General features: G+C 47.2%; 1 protein-coding gene across 1 annotated transcript in view; it reads left to right on the top strand.

The window, feature by feature from the left end:
• The first annotated feature begins 14,706 nt into the window (after window positions 1–14,706).
• The window catches only part of PPARD (peroxisome proliferator activated receptor delta), a 92,080-nt gene continuing 86,316 nt past the window's right edge, over window positions 14,707–20,470 (top strand). The window contains exons 1-2 of the mRNA XM_066234606.1: window positions 14,707–14,844; window positions 19,517–19,600. The gene's annotated coding sequence lies outside the window, so the exon portion shown is untranslated. The remainder of the gene's footprint in view (window positions 14,845–19,516; window positions 19,601–20,470) is intronic.

The raw sequence follows: 20,470 nt of genomic DNA on the forward strand, positions 1-20,470 counted from the left end.
GCTTGGAGTAAATTATTGATCACGTCTGTTGTTCATTTCTCCTGACATTTCCTCTCTTCCTCCCTCAAGTCTGGTAACAGGTCCAAGAAAGAACAAGGGATATGGTACAGAGACTAGGAGGGCACGCTCTGCCACTGACTGGGCACTTGGGTCAAGTTTCTGTACCTTTCTAGGCTTCAGTCCCCATGTTAATAAAATGGGGATAGTAATAGCACCTACCTTATTGGCTTGTTGTGAGGGTCAAGTGCTTGGCACATAACCAAGCACTGTTATTCGTAGCACCCAAAAATGTTTATTGAGCATCTATTCTGTGCTGCACAATTTCCCAGGTTTAATTCTCATGGCAGCTCTGAGAGGTAGATTTTTATTTTATTTTTTTACAGAGACAGAGAGAGAGTCAGAGAGAGGGATAGATAGGGACAGACAGGAGCAGAGAGAGATGAGAAGCATCAATCATTAGTTTTTCGTTGCGACACCTTAGTTGTTAATTGATTGCTTTCTCATATGTGTCCTGACTGAGTGCCTTCAGCAGACCAAGTAACCCCTTGCTCGAGCCAGCAACCTTGGGTCCAAGCTGGTGAGCTTTGCTCAAACCAGATGAGCCCGTGCTCAAGCTGGTGACTTCGGGGTCTCGAACCTGGGTCCTCCGCATCCCAGTCCAATACTCCATCTACTGCGCCACATCCCGGTCAGGCAAGAGGTAGATATTATTCTTGTTTTTACATCTGAAGAAATTGAGGCTCAGAAATGTCAGGAGACTTGAGAATTGCCTGACCATCCCATCTCAAAACTGGGATGCAAAGGACCCAGGTTTGAGACCCCGAAGTCGCCAGCTTGAGCACGGGCTCATCTGGTTTGAGCAAAGCTCACCAGCTTGGACCCAAGGTCGCTGGCTCGAGCAAGGGGTCACTTGGTCTGTGGAAGGCCCACGTTCAATGCACATATGAGAAAGCAATCAATGAACAACTAAGATATAGCAACGAAAAACTGATGATTGATGCTTCTCATCTCTCCATTCCTGTCTGTCTGTCCCTGTCTATCCCTCTCGCTGACTCTCTCTCTGTCCCTGTAAAAAAGAGAGAGAGAGAGAGAGAGAGAGAGAGAAAGAGACTTGAGAATTTTTTTTTTTTTATTTTTTTTTTATTTATTCATTTTTTTTTTATTCTTTATTTATTTATTCATTTTAGAGAGGAGAGAGAGAGAGACAGAGAGAGACAGAGAGGAGAGAGAGATAGGGGGGAGGAGCTGGAAGCATCAACTCCCATATGTGCCTTGACCAGGCAAGCCCAGGGTTTTGAACCGGTGACCTCAGCATTTCCAGGTCGACGCTTTATCCACTGCGCCACCACAGGTCAGGCCGAGACTTGAGAATTTAAGATGACTTTCTCCCTCCCTCTCACCCACCTTATGCAACCCATCATCAAATCCGGTAGATTCTCCTTCATTCACTCGTATGTATCCCTCCTTCTCCACCTCCACAGCTACTGCCATGGCTAAGGCCTCTTCCACTGCAATGCTCACCTTTGACTCCTCCATCTTGCCCCATATCTAATTTGTCTCCAAATCCAATTGATTGGATTTTCCTGGTCACTCTCAAATCCGCCCTCTTGGGGGCCGTGTCTCATGGCCACTGCCTCATTCTGGCTCTCATCACCTCCCGGGTGGGCAAAAGCTTTCACGGGGGTTGTTCTATCCAACTTCTTTCATCTAACAGCACCCATAACTAGATGCTTGAGTTTCTTGAGGACAGAGACATATCTTCTTCAACTTAGGTCCCCAGTGCCTAGCACAGTGCTTGACTCTTTGGAAGCATGCAACACATGTTTTTTAAAATGAATTCATGGCCTGACCTGTGGTGGCGCAGTGGATAAAGCGTCGACCTGGAAATGCTGAGGTCGCCGGATCGAAACCCTGGGCTTGCCTGGTCAAGGCACATATGGGAGTTGATGCTTCCTGCTCCTCCCCCCCTTCTCTCTCTCTGTCTCTCTCTTCTCTCTTTCTCTCTCCCTCTCTCTCTCCTTTCTAAAATGAATAAATAAAATAAAAAGTAAAAATAATTTTAAAAAAAAGCAATATACCAAAAAAAAAAAAGGAATTCATGCCTGGCCTGTGGTGGCACAGCGCAATGGCTAAAGCTTTGACCTGGAATGCTGAGGTCACCGGTTTGAAACCCCGGGCTTGCCCGGTCAAGGTACATACAAGAAGCAACAATTACAAGTTGATGCTTCCTGCTCCTATCCCCCTTTCATTCTCTCTCTCTCTCTCTCTCTCTCTGCTCTCTAAAATCAATCAATAAAATCTTAAAAATAAAATAAAATATATTCATGAATAAATTCATTCTAAAATGAATCACTGGAAGTCACACAGCTTAAAAGGGATGAAGTAAGATCCAAATTCAGTCCATTCATTTGTTCAACAACTAGGCTCTTGTTCTACACCAGGTATTGTGCTAGGTGCCGGCTATATGGCAACACCAGGTATTGTGCTAGGTGCCGGCTATATGGCAACACCAGGTATTGTGCTAGGTGCCGGCTATATGGCAACACCAGGTATTGTGCTAGGTGCCGGCTATATGGCAACACCAGGTATTGTGCTAGGTGCCGGCTATATGGCAACACCAGGTATTGTGCTAGGTGCCGGCTATATGGCAACACCAGGTATTGTGCTAAGTGTTGGCTATATGGCAACACCAGGTATTGTGCTAGGTGCTGGCTATATGGCAACACCAGGTATTGTGCTAGGTGCCAGCTATATGGCACAGAATGAAACAGAACCGCTTCCCTCTTGGAACCTCCATGCTACCTGATGTCAAAGTTCATGCCTTTTGCAAGTACAATACACCAAACTCTATTGCAAAGAACCTCATTACAATAATCTATTTAAAGTGTCAGTGTAACACTATGTGTATTTCAGGGATGGGAAGTAAGTTTCCAGCTCTAAGTGCAGTAGAAATTCAAGAAAAAGGGAAGCATTAGAGAAGATGGGATTCGAGATGGCCCTTCCATTTTTTCCCCATTGATTTGAGAGAGAAAGGAAAGGGGGAGGGTAGGGGGAAAGGGAGAGAGATTAGCACCCACTCATTGTTTCACTTTAGTTGTGCTCTCATTGACTGTCTCTCGTAAGTGCCCTGACTTGGGATTGAACCTGTGACCTCAGGGCGCCAGGATGACACTTGATCCACTGAACTACCCAACCAGGGCAGCCCTTAACATTTTTAATAAATAAATAAAAAAGAGTAGGGAACAATACAAGCAGAAAGAAGCATAATACATTCATGGGCACCAAGAGCTCTGGAATCTGGGCGTCGGATCCGTGGTCCTCTATTGGCGCATCTCTAAGGTACAAGGTGTTTTGAGAAAATGAATTTGCAGATCTTCAGCTTCCAAGCTCTGTTTACCAAATGTGCTTTCCTCTTTCACAATTTCACCTTCCCTGCTTTCAGTAGCCAGGTTCACCATTCACCCATCTACTTGCCTCTCAAAGGGGTGAAATTCCTGGAACACTAAACAAAATTCTAACTTGAAATGCTAGTGCACTCTGGCCAGGTAACCCAGTTGGTTAGACCGTCACCCCAACACCCCAAAGTTGTGAGGTTCAATCCTGGCCAGGGCACATATGAACAGATCGATGTTTCTGTGTCTCTCTTTCTCTCACTCCCTTCCTCTATCTAAAATCAATAAATAAACTTAAAAAAAAGAATCAACCAATGAATGCATAAATAAGTGGAACAACAAATTGAGGTTTCTTTCTTGCTCTCACTCTCTCAAATTAATGAATAATTTTTTAATTGCCTGACCGGGCGGTGGTGCAGTGGATAGAGCGTCGGACTGGGATGCGGAGGACCTAGGTTTGAGACCCCGAGCTCACCAGCTTGATGCGGGCTCATCTGGTTTGAGCAAAAGCTCACCAGCTTGAACCCAAGGTCCAGCAAGGGGTTACTCGGTCTGCTGAAGGCCAGCGGTCAAGGCACATATGAGAAAGCAATCAATGAGCAACTAAGGTGTTGCAATGCGCAACGAAAAACTAATGATTGATGCTTCTTATCTCTCTCTGCTCCTGTCTGTCTGTCCCTGTCTATCCCCCTCTCTCTCTCTGTCTCTGTAAAAAAACAACAACAAAAAAACCCCAGTTTTTTTAATTAAAAAAAACAAACAAAAGAAATACTAGTGCGTGCTGTGAGTGCTGAGATGAGAAAATGAATGGCTCAAAAACTGGACAACAAACTCTTTAGGTTTTCTTGTTTTGTTTTGTTTGTTTGTTTGTTTACAGAGCAACGCCCCAGATGGGCAGAGCATTGTCCTCTTTTTTTTTTTTAATTTTTATTTATTCATTTTAGAGAGGAGAGAGACAGAGAGAGACAGAGAGACAGGGGGAGGAGCTGGAAGCATCAACTCCCATATGTGCCTTGACCAGGCAAGCCCAGGGTTTCGAACCGGCGACCTCAGCATTTCCAGGTCGACACTTTATCCACTGCGCCACCACAGGTCAGGCCAAACTCTTTAGGTTTTTAAGTTAGGAGATTTCCCAATCTTTTTTTTTTTCTAACTTTTTTTTTTTTCTTTACAAAGGGGGAGAGTCAGAGAGAAGGATAGACAGGGACAGACAGACAGGAATGGAGAGATGAGAAGCATCAATCATTAGTTTTTTGTTGTACGTTGCAACACCTTAGTTGTTCATTGACTGCTTTCTCATATGTGCCTTGACCGCGGGCCTTCAGCAGACCGAGTAACCCCTTGCTTTAGCCAGCGACCTTGGGCTTAAGCTGGTGAGCTTTTGCTCAAACCAGATGAGCCCTCGCTCAAGCTGGCGACCTCGGGGTCTCGAACCTGGGTCTTCCACATCCCAGTCCAATGCTCTATCCACTACGCCATTGCCTGGTCAGGCATAAATTCAATAATTTTTTTTTTAACAGAGACAGAGAGTCAGAGAGAGGGATAGACAGGGACAGACAGACAGGAATGGAGAGATGAGAAGCATCAATCATTAGTTTCTCGTTGTGCATTGTGACACCTTAGTTGTTCATTGATTGCTTTCTCATATGTGCCTTGACCGTGGGGCCACAGCAGAGTGAGTGACCCCTTGCTCAAGCCAGCAACTTTGGGTCCAAGCTGATGAGCTTTGCTTAAACCAGATGAGCCCACACTCAAGCTGGCGACCTCGGGGTCTCGAACCTGGGTCCTCCGCATCCCAGTCCAACGCTCTATCCACTGTGCCACTGCCTGGTCAGGCGATTTCCCAATCTTTGCTTTCAAAACCTAAAAGGACTTAATTACATTGTCAGCTGAAAAATGGTTAATAGTGTTTTGTTAGTAACAGAGCTCTATGGTTTGGGGGTGGAGGCAAACAACTCAGAAGTAGATGCCATTGTTATATCAAAAGTCTCAATTCTGCCTGACCGGGCGGTGGCGCAGTGGATAGAGCATCTGACTGGGATGCGGAAGGACCCGGGTTCGAGACCCTGAGGTTGCCAGCTTGAGTGCGGGCTCATCTGGTTTGAGCAAGGCTCACCAGCTTGAACCCAAGGTCGCTGGTTCCAGCAAGGGGTTATTCGGTCTGCTGAAGGCCCGTGGTCAAGGCACATGTGAGAAAGCGCAATGAAAAACTAACGATTGATGCTTCTCATCTCTCTGTTCCTGTCTGTCTGTCCCTGTCTATCCCTCTCTCTGACTCACTCTCTGTCTCTGTAATAAATAAATAAATAAATAAAATTATTTAAAAAAAGTCTCAATTCTCATGTACTGATCATGTGAACAAGGTTCCTTAGCTTTAAAATGAAAAACAAACAAACAAAAGAATTAGAATTGATGCTGAATGCAGTCTCATTCTAACAAGTGATATTCAACTGTGAACATATAAACTATCTGGGGGGAAAATGTAGCTCATAAATTTCATTGATAAGCCCGACCAGGCAGTGGCTCAGTGGATAGAGCGGGGGACTCAGGTTCGAAACCCCGAGGTTGCCAGCTTGAGCGCGGGTTCATCTGGTTGGAGCAAAAGTTCACTAGCTTGAGCCCAAGGTCGCTGGCTTGAGCAAGGAGTCACTCAGTCTGCTGTAGGCCACCCCCCCCACCCCCCTGCCCAGTCAAGGCACATATGAGAAATCAATCAATGAACAACTAAGGAACTGCAACGAAGAATTGATGTTTCTCATCTCTCTCTGTTCCTGTCTGTCTGTCACTATCTGTCCCTCTCTCTGACTCTCTCTGTCTCTTCCACAAAATAATAATAATAATAATAATAATAATAATATGTGATGGCCACTCCAACCAGATGAAAGTTTCTCACTTAGAGCTTTATAGTTACACAAAACTTTAAAAATCTTTAAATTTTAACTTAGATACATATTTTGGTTGCAGAGAATGTATGATATGATGACCAATAAGAGACTAAAACATAAAAAGATATTATATTGCCTGACTGGGTGGTAGCGCAGTGGATAGAGCGTCGAACTGGGATGTGGAAGACCCAGGTTTGAGACCCCAAGGTCTCTAGCTTGAGCGAGGGCTCATCTGGTTTGAGCAAAAGCTCACCAGCTTGAGCCCAAGGTCACTGGCTCAAGCAAGGGGTTACTCCGGTCTGCTGAAGGCCCGTGGTCAAGGCACATATGAGAAAGCAATCAATGAACAACTAAAGTGTTGCAATGCGCAACGAAAAACTAATGATTGATGCTTCTCATCTCTCTCTGCTCCTGTCTGTCTGTCCCTGTCTATCCCTCTCTCTGACTCTCTTTGTCTCTGTAAAAACAAAACAAAAAAAATAATAATAATTAAAAAGGTATTATATTTAGATTGCTGAGGGGAAAGAAATAGAAATACAAGTATAAGGAGAAAAAGAGACTAAAGTTATTTTCAAAGGTTGGAGTTTTATTCAATACATTTAAAGGGGTAATATAGCAGCTTTATATTAAAATGTCAATATATATTAAATAGAAATTCCATCCTCTGCAACTATTAAATTTTAAACTAATGATGAAGAAAATATTAGATGTTACCTTTAAAATGTGTAAGGAGCCTGACCTGTGGTGACGCAGTGGATAAAGCGTCAACCTGGAACACTGAAGTCACTGGTTTGAAACCCTAGGCTCACCTGGTCAACTCCCTGGGAGGGAGTTGATGCTTCTTGCTCATCCTCTACTTCTCTCTCTCCCTTCTCTAAATTGGATAAAGTCTTTAAAAAAATTTTTTAAATAAATAAAATGTGTAAAGATTCACATAGTTCTTATATATTCTTTTAGGAGTAGAGGGGCAGAGTTGTGAAGACTATTACTATGAAGGCCTTGTAACTAGAGAGGTAAAACGAGACCTGGCTACAGACATTCTTGGAAGCTGGGTAGAGTTTAGACTTGAGGTGGCCAGCCAACCTCTTAGCCTCAGTTTCCTCCTCTCTACATGGGGTCCATTCCAGGCTTTTGAATGTTCTATGATGGGACACAGGAATGTTCTATCATGGGACTGGAAGGAGAAACTATCAGTCTTTGGGGACATTACGAGGGGGCAGGAGAAGATATTTCCCAGTCTTTAAAAAAAATTTTTAAATTGATTTTCAAGAGAGAGGAAGGGAGAGAGAACCAGACAGACAGAAACATGATCTGTTCCTGTATGTGCCCTGAAGAGGAATCAAACCCACAAACCTCTGTGCATAAGGAGGACACTCCAACCAACGGAGCCATCCCGCTAGGGCATTTATTTCCCTGTCTTTAAATGCCAAGGTTAGAAAATAACTCCTCTGCTCTTTCCAGCATTCTGGACAAAGCCGAGTGTATCCGATCTTTAATGCCTTCAGAGGTACTCATACACTCGGGGCACCTGGAAAGCACAGGCTGCGTGGTCCTAGGTCGTCCCTTTGAAGTTTGTGCGTGAGGAGCTGTGACTGGCAGGAGAGCAAGAAGCTGGTTGCGAACAGTTGTTAGGATGTGCGAGGCACCTCCTCCTCAAGCGCGGTGCCCACCCAGTGCAAAGAGATGCCCACTGAAAGTTCGCCTCTGTCCCTTGTTGTAGATGGTGGGGAGCGGGGGATGCCAAGAAGGCCGATTTCTGCCGGCTGAGGAGGGCCCCACCTGCTGGCTGGAGCCTGACATGGCTGGAGAGGAGGTGGGAACCCACAGCGGCCCCGGCTGGCCGGCTCACTCCACATTGCGAGTCAGCCTTCAGTGATGCTGGAATTGCCCATGGGAGCAGGTGTTCGTAGATGAGATCTCCAGCGGGTCTGGAACGTGTTGCAGAGGTCTGGTAGGAGCCGGCTTTGCGCACTTTGAGCTGTGCCTGAGGGGAAAATCTAGTCAAAATGAAGATTCCGGGAAGCTGTATTAGCCTGGGTTTGTGATTCAAGGTACAGACGGATGTAAGTAAACGTGGACTTTATTCATAGAGTATTGAAGAGTTTCCTGAAGTAATCGGGAGGATGAAAGAGCCAGCCTGGAGGCTTTATAGTGAGGAGCGATATCAAAAATCATGGCGCACAACAGTTTTTGTGAGGACACCCCTGCCACCACTACCTCTAGGTACTGATGCTGCTGCTTCCATGGCTGTATCACCAGCGCTGGGCTCTGCTCTCACAGATGCGGCTGTGGACATCAGGTGGGGCTGCTGCTCTGCCACTTACCTGAAGGGATGAGCTGTGCTCTCTACTTTCCAGCTTCCAGTGCCTCTGATTGGTGGAGCCTAGGTCATGTGGCTTTGCCCTAGCTGCAAAGGAGGCTGGAAGCAGATGCCTGACGTTTTTGGCTTCTAAGGTGGGAGGATCCCAAAATATGGGAAGGCGATTCAGAAGTTAGGAGGCCCAAACCAAGGGAAGCCTTAAAGAGAATGGGTATACATAAAATGGCACATTCTAAGGCCAGCAATCTGGGTGGCAAAAGGCACCACGATCATTTTATAGATGTTATAGATTAAATAAGAAAAAATATATATGAGGAATGGGGTCAGACATCAAAAGGACTCTTGCATGGAAGACAGTTTGACTTAGTATACCTCCAAGAACTAGAACTAAGACTACTGGGTAGGAGCACCAGAGGATACAAAGTTTTCCTTATTATAAGGAAGATTTTGTTGTTGTTGTTCCTAAAAAAACAAACCCTGCTTCCATTGTGGGGGGGGGATGCTCAGAATAAAAATGTAGAAAAATAAAAACTCACAGCCCAAAGACAACTGCAGATAACATTTTAGTGTGCTTCCTAACACTTTTTTCTATCCTAATTTTTTGTTTTCCAAACATGTACATATATATATGCTATACATATAATCAGATTCTGCTTTTTTCCACTGAAAATTAGATCAGAACATTTTTTCATTTTTAAACTAAATCTTTGTAGTTGTCTTTTTTTTTTTTAATTTTTAAAGGAGAGTTTTTTTTGTTTTTGTTTTTTATTTATCCATTTTTAGAGAGGAGAGGGAGAGACAGAGAGAAGGGGGGGAGAAGCTGGAAGCATCAACTCCCATATGTGCCTTGACCAGGCAAGCCCAGGGTTTCAAACCTGCAACCTCAGCATTTCCAGGTCGACGCTTTATCCATTGCGCCACCACAGGTCAGGCTGTAGTTGTCATTTTTAATACCTACATAATATTCCTCAAGGAGCATATAGCATCATTTACTCACACATTTCTTCTCTGATGGACAATTAGGTTATCTCCAGTTTTTGTTGTTTCATTGTTGTTTTAAATAATATTGTAATGAGCAATGGAATTATAAAGTCTAAACATTAAATATATATTTATTAAATATATTATATTAAATATTATATTTATTCTTTTAAATATAAAAGTGAAATGAGGTAAAGTGTAGCATCTTAACAGTGCTCATGGAATTTCTTTTAGGGAGACAGCTGTCTTTTTTTTTTTTTTTTTTTTGTATTTTTCCAAATTTAGATGCAGGGAGGCAGTCAGACAGACTCCGGCTTGCGCCAGACCCGGGACCCACCCAGCATGCCCACCGGGGGGCAATGCTCTTCCCATCTGGGGCGTTGCTCTGCAATCAGAGCCATTCTAGTGCCTGAGGCAGAGGCCATGAAGCTATCTTTAGTGCCTGGGCCAACTTTGCTCCAATGGAGCCTTGGCTGGGGGAGGGGAAGAGAGAAATAGAGAGGAAGGAGAGCGGGAAGGTGGAGAAGCAGATGAGTGCTTCTCCTGTGTGCCCTGACTGGGAATCGAACCCAGGACTTCCACATGCAGGGCCTATGCTCTACTGTTATGGCAACCGGCCAGAGCCGAGACAGCTGTCTTTATCAGAGGAAGTAAGCCTGTTAAGGGTAGAAAGGAGGATCTTCAGGGCACGCATTTTGACAGGACACCTAGCAATGAAGAAACATAGCTAAGAAGTCTCCTTCTGCCTGGAAAGCCAGAGGAATTTGTTTTTTCTCTGGGGACAGTGGGATAAAGAAGAGAATAGGGGGGCAGGGAGAAGAGGTTGTGATTTGGTAAAAGGCCAGGTCCTAAGAGGCAAAGGGCCAGTTAGAAAACCTCAGTTGGGGACAGGAAAGGATGTTAAAGAATGCCTGTTGTGAGTTTAAACTGTTTGCAGTGCATCATTTGACCTTGCCCCTGGGTCCAGACTATCATAATGACTTCTATACCCATGAATGTTTTTTGTGGGAAGATTTGTGGGCAGTCCTTAGGGAGGGTGGAGTTTCAGCTCTATATTTTTGAACTGTGGGATTGCCCACAGCTGGGCTAAAGCAGGATCCCAGAAGCAGAGAGATTTAGGAGAATATTAATTCCCAGAAATTTACAGAAATCTTAGGGAAGACTTTGACCTCCACAATCCATTCCTACTTCAATCTCAAAGGACAAGGAGGTTGACATCTGAATTACAAAAATAAATGCAAATTCATTTTTAAAAAGTAGAAAATGGTGATGGGAGGAGACTTGATTTAGGGTGGCGAACACACAAGATTATGTATTACAGAATTGTACACCAGAAACCTACATAATTTTATTAACCAATGTCATCCCAATATTCAATTAAAATTTTTTTAAAATAGAAAATAAAAAGAGAAGAAGAAAAAAAAGAAAAATCACTTTAGTTCTACCATCCAGATGTCTGAGGGTGTGGCTTGAGAAGTATATGAAAGAGGGAAGGTCAGATGTGGATTCAAAGGTCAAGCGCACCAGGCGCGTGTCCTGGGCTTGACTTCTGAAAGGCCCTGCAAAACCCCAACTTTACATTTTTTTCTAATGACACCAAGTTTGGTTTCTGTAAAGCCAGTAGCCACGGCCACCATCACAGCCGCCTGGCCCATGCAGGTTTGTATTAGATTCGGACAGTAATGAAACAATGGAGCCAAGAACTGGTGGGCCATCACCTTTAATCCTAGCTTGCACCCAGCAGGCAAGTAAAAACACACACTGGGCTCCAAAACCCACTCATTCAGTGCTCACAAAACTACTGACTTATCCAAGTTTCCTAGAATCAAAGGTTTCTAGCTCACCAGATTTATTCACCTCTGTTTCCCATCTCCTTCTCTTTGCACAAACTGGCTTCTCCTTGACACTCTGCCATCTTGGCTACCTCTCCTCTCCTCCATGTGGCCTTTCTCTGCTCTCCTCTCTAATGCTATCTCAGGAACCGAGAGAAAGCAAACTCCCGGTCTGCCCCACTTTATAGTGTAGAAACCAAAATCTTTAATCCAATATACAAACAAGGAAGTCTCCGATACAAAGTCACTTATCTGAGGCATAATGGGATTCCTCATGAGAGTGCACCACCCCACATCAAAAAGGATGGGAAAGGCTTAGTCCCAAAACCAAGCCCCAGGCTACAAGGATCCTGCCTGCCCACAGCCTGCCCCCAACACACATTAATATGATCAAGACCATCCCAAGCAAGAAGGGCAACCAAAAGCATCACCTGGGCGACGGGTTTCCATGTGGGCAGTGCCATCTTTAACAAAGTGAGCATAATATATTTTATCTGCCCAACAGTTTCATATGTGCAATTTTAACATTAATAGTACATAATAATTTTTATTTATTTAAATATATGGTTAACACATATTTTTATTTTCCCTCTCTTTTCAAATTTTTTAAATTTATTTTCTCTCTCTCTCTCTCTCTCTCTTTTGTGTGTGTATTTTTCTGAAGTTGGAAATGGGGAGGCAGTCAGACAGACTCCCGCATGTGCCCGACTGGGATCCACCCGGCATGCCCACCAGGGGGTGATGCTCTGCACATCTGGGGCATTGCTCTGTTGCAACCAGAGCCATTCTAGTGCCTGAGGCAGAGGCCATAGAGCCATTCCCAGCACCCGGGCCAACTTTGCTCCAATGGAGCCTTGGCTGCGGGAGGGGAAGAGAGAGACAGAGAGGAAGGAGAGGGGGAGGGGTGGAGAAGCAGATGGGCGCTTCTCCTGTGTGCCCTGGCAGGGAATCGAATCCAGGACTCCTGCATGCCAGGCCGACGCTCTACCACTGAGCCAACCGGCCAGGGCCTCTCTCTCTTTTTAAAAAATATTTTATTGATTTTAGAGAGAGGAAGGGAGAGAGTGGGAGAGATGGGAACATCGATCTGTTCCTGTATGTGCCCTGACCAGGGATTGAACCAGTAACCTCTGTGATTCGGAATGATGCTATAACCAACTGAGCTATCTGGCCAGGGCTCTCTCTCTCTCTCTCTCTTTTTTTTAAACTTTATTTATTTATTCATTTTAAAGAGGAGAGAGAGAGAGAGAAAGAGAGAGAGAGAGAGAGAAGGGAGGAGCAGAAAGCATCAACTCCCATATGTGCCTTGACCAGGCAAGCCCAGGGTTTTGAACCAGCGACCTCAGCATTCCAGGTCAAAGCTTTATCCACTGCGCCACCACAGGTCAGGTGCTCTCTCTCTTTTTTAAGGGGCCCAATAATTTCTTCTGCGCCTGGGGCCTCAACTAACCTTAATCTGCCTCTAGGGAGGGGCAATCTCTACTTTAAAGATGAGGGAGAGGATGAGGTTACCATTGATTTATACCCCTGAGTCAAGATAACAAACCCAGCCTCTTGCATTAGACTGCAGCCCAGGGGCCAGGTACCTTTTTATAGTATACCTAAAACGACAGGTTGGGATAACAGGTCCCTTCCAGGTCCTAAACGCCTGGGTTAAGAAGCAAGAACATAATTTTCTACAACAGTAGGGAGGATGCTCCCCATTTATGTGGCAAGCCTATTAGATAAGTACAGTACATGGAAAAATAGGTAAGAAGTCCAGAAAAATAAATTTCTCTATAAGGTGGAGTTTTCCAAAGATGAACACAATATATTCAGAGATGAGAAGTCTCCTGTTTCTAATATATCAAACACAATGACTATTAGTCTGATCGGCCTACCTCTAATGGAATGAGATCCTACTCCTACAGTGAAAAGATGACTAAAGATAAATCACACAGCTGATGATGCTCGGATCAAAGCGAAGAAAATTGCAAGTAAGGATGCCAATCAAGAAGAAATACAGCCTGACCAGGCATGGCACAGTGGATAGAGCGTTGGACTAGGATGTGGAGTACCCAGGTTCGAGACCCTGAGGTCACCAGCTTGAGCGTGGGTTCACCTGGTTTGAGCAAAAGCTCACCAGCTTGGACCCAAGTTCGCTGGCTTGAGCAAGGAGCTACTTGGTCTGCTGAAGGCCCACGGTCAAGGCACATATGAGAAAGCAATCAATGAACAACTAAGGTGTCACAATGAAAAACTGATGATTGATGCTTCTCATCTCTTTCCATTACTGTCTATCCCTGTCTGTCCCGCTCTCTCTCTCTCTGTCCCTGTAAAAAATAAAATATATATATAAAAAAAGAAGAAGAAATACAGAAACATCCTAACAGTTTTATTGTTTTTTTGTCAGGTATTTAATATTTTTCCATTAATATTTTAAAACTCTTTCTTATAACATAATCTAGTTTTGTGTGCCTCTTTCATTGTTATTTATTAAACGCATGAAATAATAAACTACCTTTCGGTGTATCATTTATTTTATACTTAAAACGGTCTTGCCCAACCAGGCAGTGGCGCAATGGATAGAGCATCCGACTGAGACGCTGAGAACCCAGATTCAAAACCCCAAGGTCGCCCAGCTTGAGTGTGGGCTCATTAGGCTTGAGTGTGGGCTCACCAGCTTGAGCGTGGGGGTCGCTGGCTTAAGCGTGGGATCATAGATATAACCTCATGGTCGCTGGCTTGAGCCCAAAGTCGCTGGCTTGAGCCCAAGGTCTCTGGCTTGTGCAAGGGGTCACTAGGTCTGCTATAGCCTCCCCCCCTCAGGGCATATATGAGAAAGCAATCAATGAACAACTAAGGAGCCCAAGGAAGAATTGATGTTTCTCATCTCTCTCCATTCCTACCTGTCTGTTCCTATCTGCCCCTCTCTCTGTCTCTCTGTCTCTGTCACCAAAATCAAAACAACAAAAAAAAAGGTCTTTAGGGCTGAGAACCGGTTGTTAAATTATTTGAATCCCACCACTGTCTCTAGCTCTCTTCCAGCTTTCCATTCCCTTTTGTGATCCTTTCTAGACTTGTTTTTACTTGGCCTCGAACTCCTTTCCCAGCTCCTCCCTTAGCTGCCGGGCCCGCTTCCCGCACTAGAGGGCGCTGCAGGCGGGCCCAGGGCAGCGTGCGGTGGGAGGAGCGGCAGAATACGAGAAGTCTCCAGGAGGCGCGGTGATTGGCCGCGGCAGTGGCGGAAAGGGGCGTGGCGTGGTGTGTGTGGGGGGAGAGAAACCGAGCTGCGCGGTGACATCACGCTGTCGGGGGCGGGGCCGGGCCGCGCAGCGTGTGACGCCGGGGCCCGCCGCGGAGCTGGGGATTAATGGGAAAAGTTTTGGCAGGAGCCGGAGGACCCTGCGGAGCCTGCGGGACGGCGGCGGTGGCGCGAGACACGGCCAGGACAGGTCAGTCCAGGTCGGGGGAAGCGGCCGGCAAGCAGCGGAGGTCAACGGCCGGCCCGGGCTGAGGCGGCCAACAGAGTCGGGGCGCAAGGCCCGGGAGGAGAGTCGGGTGGGAAGAGCGGCAGGGGTCGGCGGACTCAGCCGGTGCCGCCTCCCAACGATCCGACCTGGGCCGGTCCGCGGGGGTCCGTTGCCGCCCTGGCGCTACCCCGCCGCCCCTGGATCCCGCAGCCTCTTGGACCTTCACTGCCGTGTGAGCCCGAACTGCAGGCCTCCCCCACTCGACTCTGTGACCCCACTTGGGCCTCGTGGCTCCGTCTCCTCCCACTTCTGTACTGGGAGAGAACCCGGTCTCGGGCGCGGTGTGCTCCTCTCCCGTGGCCCACCCTTGCCTTTGACCTCTATCTTCATCTGTTCTCTGCTGTCCTCGAGTGCAGTGCCCTCTTGCCACGGTCGCCTTGAGGATCTTCTCTGCCCCCCTGGGTATCCTTGTCGCCTGCTTTCGTCCTTCCGTCCTTGCCGTCTCAGCCTTTGCTCTCTGTTCTCATCCCTAATCCCTCTTCCCCCCCCCCCCTCCGGGGCCTGAGCCTTCTCGATATGAATGCTCCCCCATCATCTTCCTCGCGGTGTTACCAAGCTTTTCCAGCCCCGCGCCTCCCGATCCTGTTTAAAGCCTCTCCGCCCCAGCCTGCCCGCGGGGGCCCTGTTTTAGCTCCTCTCTCTGATTTTCTTATTAGCCCGGTCACCTACTTCTCCTTCTCGCCCTGTGCTTTCAGCCTCAAGAAGAAGCATTACTCCACGTACTACTTACTGTGTTTTCCCCTTGACCTGCCGTGGATCTAGCGGTGGAGTGAGGGTGTTCCGCCCCTGACCCAGTAGGGAGCTGAATGAACGTCGGAGCTAAAGAGCAGGTTACGACCTGTGTGGGAGAATTTGCTCCGCTGCTGTTGCATCAGAGATGATGTTTCGGATATGTAGACCATGCTTCTAATCTCAGCTTTAGTACTTCTTTTTTATGGGTCTGTTGACTTCCAGGAACCCTTGGGAAGAGACTGGCCGCTTCGCTGGGTGTGCGCCAGGCGTAGCTGGAGGCCTCTTCCAGCCCTTTTCCCCTTCCAGGAAACAGGGCGCAGTGTCTTTCCACCCTGGGTGTACTGCACACACGGAACTGTCCCCCCGCCCGTCTCTGCCCTGACTCCCACCCTCTCTGTTCTGAGCCTCAATCTGAGAGCGAAGGGAAGTCTCCAGAGAATATGCCCCAGAGAAGGCCTGTAGTGGCCCTCAACCCTTTTTTTCCCCTCTGTACTTGACTCCAGACAATTTTTTTTTCCTGTTTGAGTTTTAAATAGATTACCGCCCGATAGCTCTAGGTCTGGCAGGCATCTGTCCCTTTTATTACTGGAGGTTTGAACCAGCTGCTGATTTTCCTTTGTGCCTCTGATGTTGGCAGGTTCTCTAAGTTTCTCCTACTGTTTCCCTTGGGGACGTGTTTTCCTGTGGATCCAAGAGGGAAGTTGACACTCAAGTCCTATGTCCTTTGCCTAGGCTTTACATCCAATGTCAGGTCAATACCTGCCCGGACAGTTTGTGGGGCTGCATTGGTTAGACTATGTCAGGAACTTTTAAGTTGCTTCTAGTCATAGAGATCATTCTCTGGAGCTAGAGCGGTGTTTTTTGTTGTTTTTTTGTGTGTGGCAGAGACAGAGTCAGAGAGAGGGACAGACAGGAAGGAGAGAGATGTGAAAATCAGTTCTTCATTGCGGCTCCTTAGTTGTTCATTGATTGATTTCTCATATGTGCCTTGAAAGGGGGGGGGGCGGCTACAGCAGAGGAAGTGATTCCTTGCTCTAGCCAATGACCTTGGGCTCAAGCTGGTGAGCCTTGCTCAGACCAGATGAGCCTGCGCTCAAGCTGGCGACCTCGGAGTCTCGAACCTGGGTCCTCCACATCCCAGTCTGACACTCTATCCACTGTGCCACCACCTGGTCAGGTTAGAGCGGTGTTTTTGACCGCCTATCCGAGGACTAGTCCGCCAGAAATTTTGTGCCGGTTCGCAAAAGAGTTCACCACCCCGATGTTGTATGAAGATGATAAGACCCAATGATCTTAGTCAAATTCATTTATGCTCAGGGTGACTTCTGCCTTACTGGTACCCCAAATAATTCTATTTTCAGTGGTTTCCAAGTGTAAAAATGTTGAAAACTTCTGGGCTAGAGAGCCTACCACCTTGGTGGTGTGTCTGAGTGTTTAACCTTCTTGCCAGGCAGAAAGTTTTTTTCAGATGTCTTTAACATGGACTCCTTTATTTGGCGTTGGTGCCCTGGAGAGATTGTCAGGAAATAATATATCCTCTGTTTCTGCCCAGTCTGGTCTTGGAGGATTCAGAAGGTGTGACTCACTCTCACGTTTAGAAACGACGCCTGTTGTTTCACCTGGCTCTGGGTTTCTAGGTCTCTTTTGAGGATCGTGCACTCTGTCTTTGAGCCAGAATTGGACATATAATTGGTAACTTTCAGGAGCTTTGGTGGAGAGCCAACTGAACCAGCCAGACCAGACTTTAAAGTTTTGGAATCCTCTTGTGCACTGAACTTTTCTGTGAAAGGAATAGGGTCATGGATGGTTGAGACAGTCCCCTTTCCACGGACCCGCTGGGCCCCCTCCTAATAGCACTGGGGGGGAGGGATTGGGCAGAATGGACCGAAAGGGATCCCTTGTTCCTATGAAAAACATCTCCCTAGGGTTTTAATGGTCATTCTAATAAAGTTGAGTTTGTGTGTTTGGTGGTAATTTAGTCTTATCTCTGGTTCCAGAGTGTTTTTCCTGACATGGAGCAGTTTGCGATTCTTCTGTCTTTGCCCACCTGTTCTGTGCATCGAGGTGGTGGGTGAGAAGGGCTGGGGAAGAGGTCAAGTCCAGTGCTTGTGGAGCAGCTTGGCCACCAGCAGCCCTGGCTGGATAGCTTCTCTCTTTTTTCCAAGTGAATGTAGAGCAATGGATAGCTTCTTGCAGTTAGTCCACTCTGTTGTTTTCTTTTTCTTTTCTTTTCTTTTTTTTTTTGAGAGAGACAGACAGGAAGGGAGAGAGATGAGAAGCATCAACTCATAGTTGTGGCAGCTTAGTTGTTCATTGATTGCTTTCTCATATGTGCCTTGATTGGGGGGGGGGGGCTCCAGCCAAGCCAGTGACCCCGGGGTCATGTCTATGAGCTTGCGGCTCATGCCGGCAACTCCGCGCTCCAGCTGATGAGCCCACACAAGCCGGCAACCACGGGGTCTTAAACCTGGGTCCTCAGCATCGTAGGCGACGTTCTATCCACTGCCTGGTCAGGCCAGTCTGTTTATTTCTATGTGGGTGGTCATGATTGCCAATTACCAAGTTTCCATTCATTGATTTTTACAGCCTGGGTCAGCCTGTCCCTCTTTTTCAAAGGTGTGAGCAGTGAGGCCTCGGACATTATTCTACAGATGGTGTAGCCCATCACTTCCTTATTGATGCACCAAGTTTACTAAACAGCTCTTTTATCTGGCCGCCTTTCTCCCTGCCTCTCTGCCATGCTTTCTTCCTTCTTCTGCCAGTGCTTTCTTCCTTCTCTGGTGTGTGCCTCAGGCCACTCAGGAAGAACTGCCCTCACTCAGCCTGCCAACTCCACCTGCGGTCCCTTCCCCAGGACCCTGAGAGAGGGCAGTCAGTGTTGGGGGCTGGCCTGAGAGGCCAGGAGGCCCCTGCTTGGGGGTAGCCTGTCCTGGCTGCCGTGCGGGCGTCTCAGGGTCTGCGATGCTGGCCTGTCTGAGGACCATGCAGCGTCTCTCTCAGGAGGTTGGACCTGTCACTTCTAAAGGCTTCGGCTCCATGCTATCCTGAGGCTCCCCCTCCAGGGGTGTTCCCTGCCATCTGGAAATGCCAGGAGCCGCCCAGCAGTCCAGCATTGTCCGCTCTGGGGACAGTCTTCTTCTTCCCTGCACAGCGTGTCTCTGGACTCTGTCTGTCCTGCTGGGCCCTTGAGTGTGTCATGTCAGAAGCTCTGTATGTGATGCCCTTGGCTGTGCCATCTTGTCCCAGATGGCCCAGTGGCTGCTGCTTGTAGAGAGTTTGATGTCCCTGATCAGTTTTCTGTGCCTGTGGATCTGGGGGCAGGAGCTCCTCACAGCCGCTGAGTTCTGCAGGGTCAAGAGGAGAGCTGGGCACTTGCTTGCGTCTGGCAGGCTGGACGTGTCCCTGCGCATCAGGTTGCAGACATGTGGGTCTTCTTACTTGGTAGATAGTTCCTGGCTTTTGTCGGTCAGAGGCTGGCGCTTAGGGTGTGACTCCAGTCCTGTCTCCACGGGCCCCTGGTCAAAGCATCAGGCATGGCTCAGGGCATCTCCGTGTATGAACTGCTGCCCACGGGGGTATTGGGCTCCAGTTCCTTCTGCCCCACCCTGGTACAATCAGTGAAGCTGGTGTCTTCTTACTTGGAAATGAGCAGGCGACTTGACTTCCAGGATTGGGAAATACTTGCTGACTCAGGCTCAGGATAACAGCCTCTCAGGCTGTGTGAATGAGGAACAGAGGAGGAGCCAGCTCGCCTCAGGAGCTCTCCTTGAGCCCTGCGCCTTTAATAATAACATGTGCAAGCTGTTTTTCTGAGCCCTGAGCCCTGTCAGCTAAAGCTGTTGGGTTTCTTTCTATTCTGCAGTGCTGCGTGGTGTTTTGGGCATGTACGTGATACTCACACAGTGGCTTCTGCTCACCAACAGATGAAGACAGATGCACCAAAGAGGTAATCCCGTCTCCTTGCCCGGGGGTCTTTCACTACTGATGCACACGTCCCAGATCTAGAGTTCTGGAGTTCTGGCGTAGGACGTGCAGTCATTTCAGTGGGGGTGAGCCCAGAGCCCAGGTGCCTGTCCGAGCATCTGGGACTCATCACTGGCCCATAGCAGGCACTTACTAAATAATTATTGAATGTCTATCATGTTTATAGCTTTTCAGGGGGACGGGAACATTGAGATTTTCACCTTTATACCCACTAAAACATAAGCCCCACAAAGGAAGGGACTTACTTTGTTTCCTATTGTGGCTAGTACCATGCTTGGCACAGAAGATGTTAAGTAAATATTTGTTGAATAAATAAATGTACATGCTTCCTTCTCTACCCATATGGTTGCCAGGCCACAAAGATGGTGTTCATCATTCTTTTTCATTTATGCAACGAACATTTTTTTTTTTTAATTTATTTTTTACAGAGACAGAGAGTGAGTCAGAGAGAGGGATAGACAGGGACAGACAGACAGGAACGGAGAGAGATGAGAAGCATCAATCATTAGTTTTTCATTGTGCGTTGCAGCACCTTAGTTGTTCATTGATTGCTTTCTCATATGTGCCTTGATCGCGGGCCTTCAGCAGACCGAGTAACCCCTTGCTCAAGCCAGCAACCTTGGGTTCAAGCTGGTAGGCTTTTTGCTCAAACCAGATGAGCCCGCGCTCAAGCTGGCGACCTCGGGGTCTCGAACCTGGGTCCTCTGCATCCCAGTCCGACGCTCTATCCACTGCGCCACCGCCTGGTCAGGCGCAACAAACATTTTTGACTATCCACTATGTGCCAGTCATGATACTGGCACGTGGGGAACAGTGACAGTGGAGAAAGCAG

This window comes from Saccopteryx bilineata, chromosome 1 (genome assembly GCF_036850765.1).
Source record: "Saccopteryx bilineata isolate mSacBil1 chromosome 1, mSacBil1_pri_phased_curated, whole genome shotgun sequence".
NCBI lineage: Eukaryota > Metazoa > Chordata > Mammalia > Chiroptera > Emballonuridae > Saccopteryx > Saccopteryx bilineata.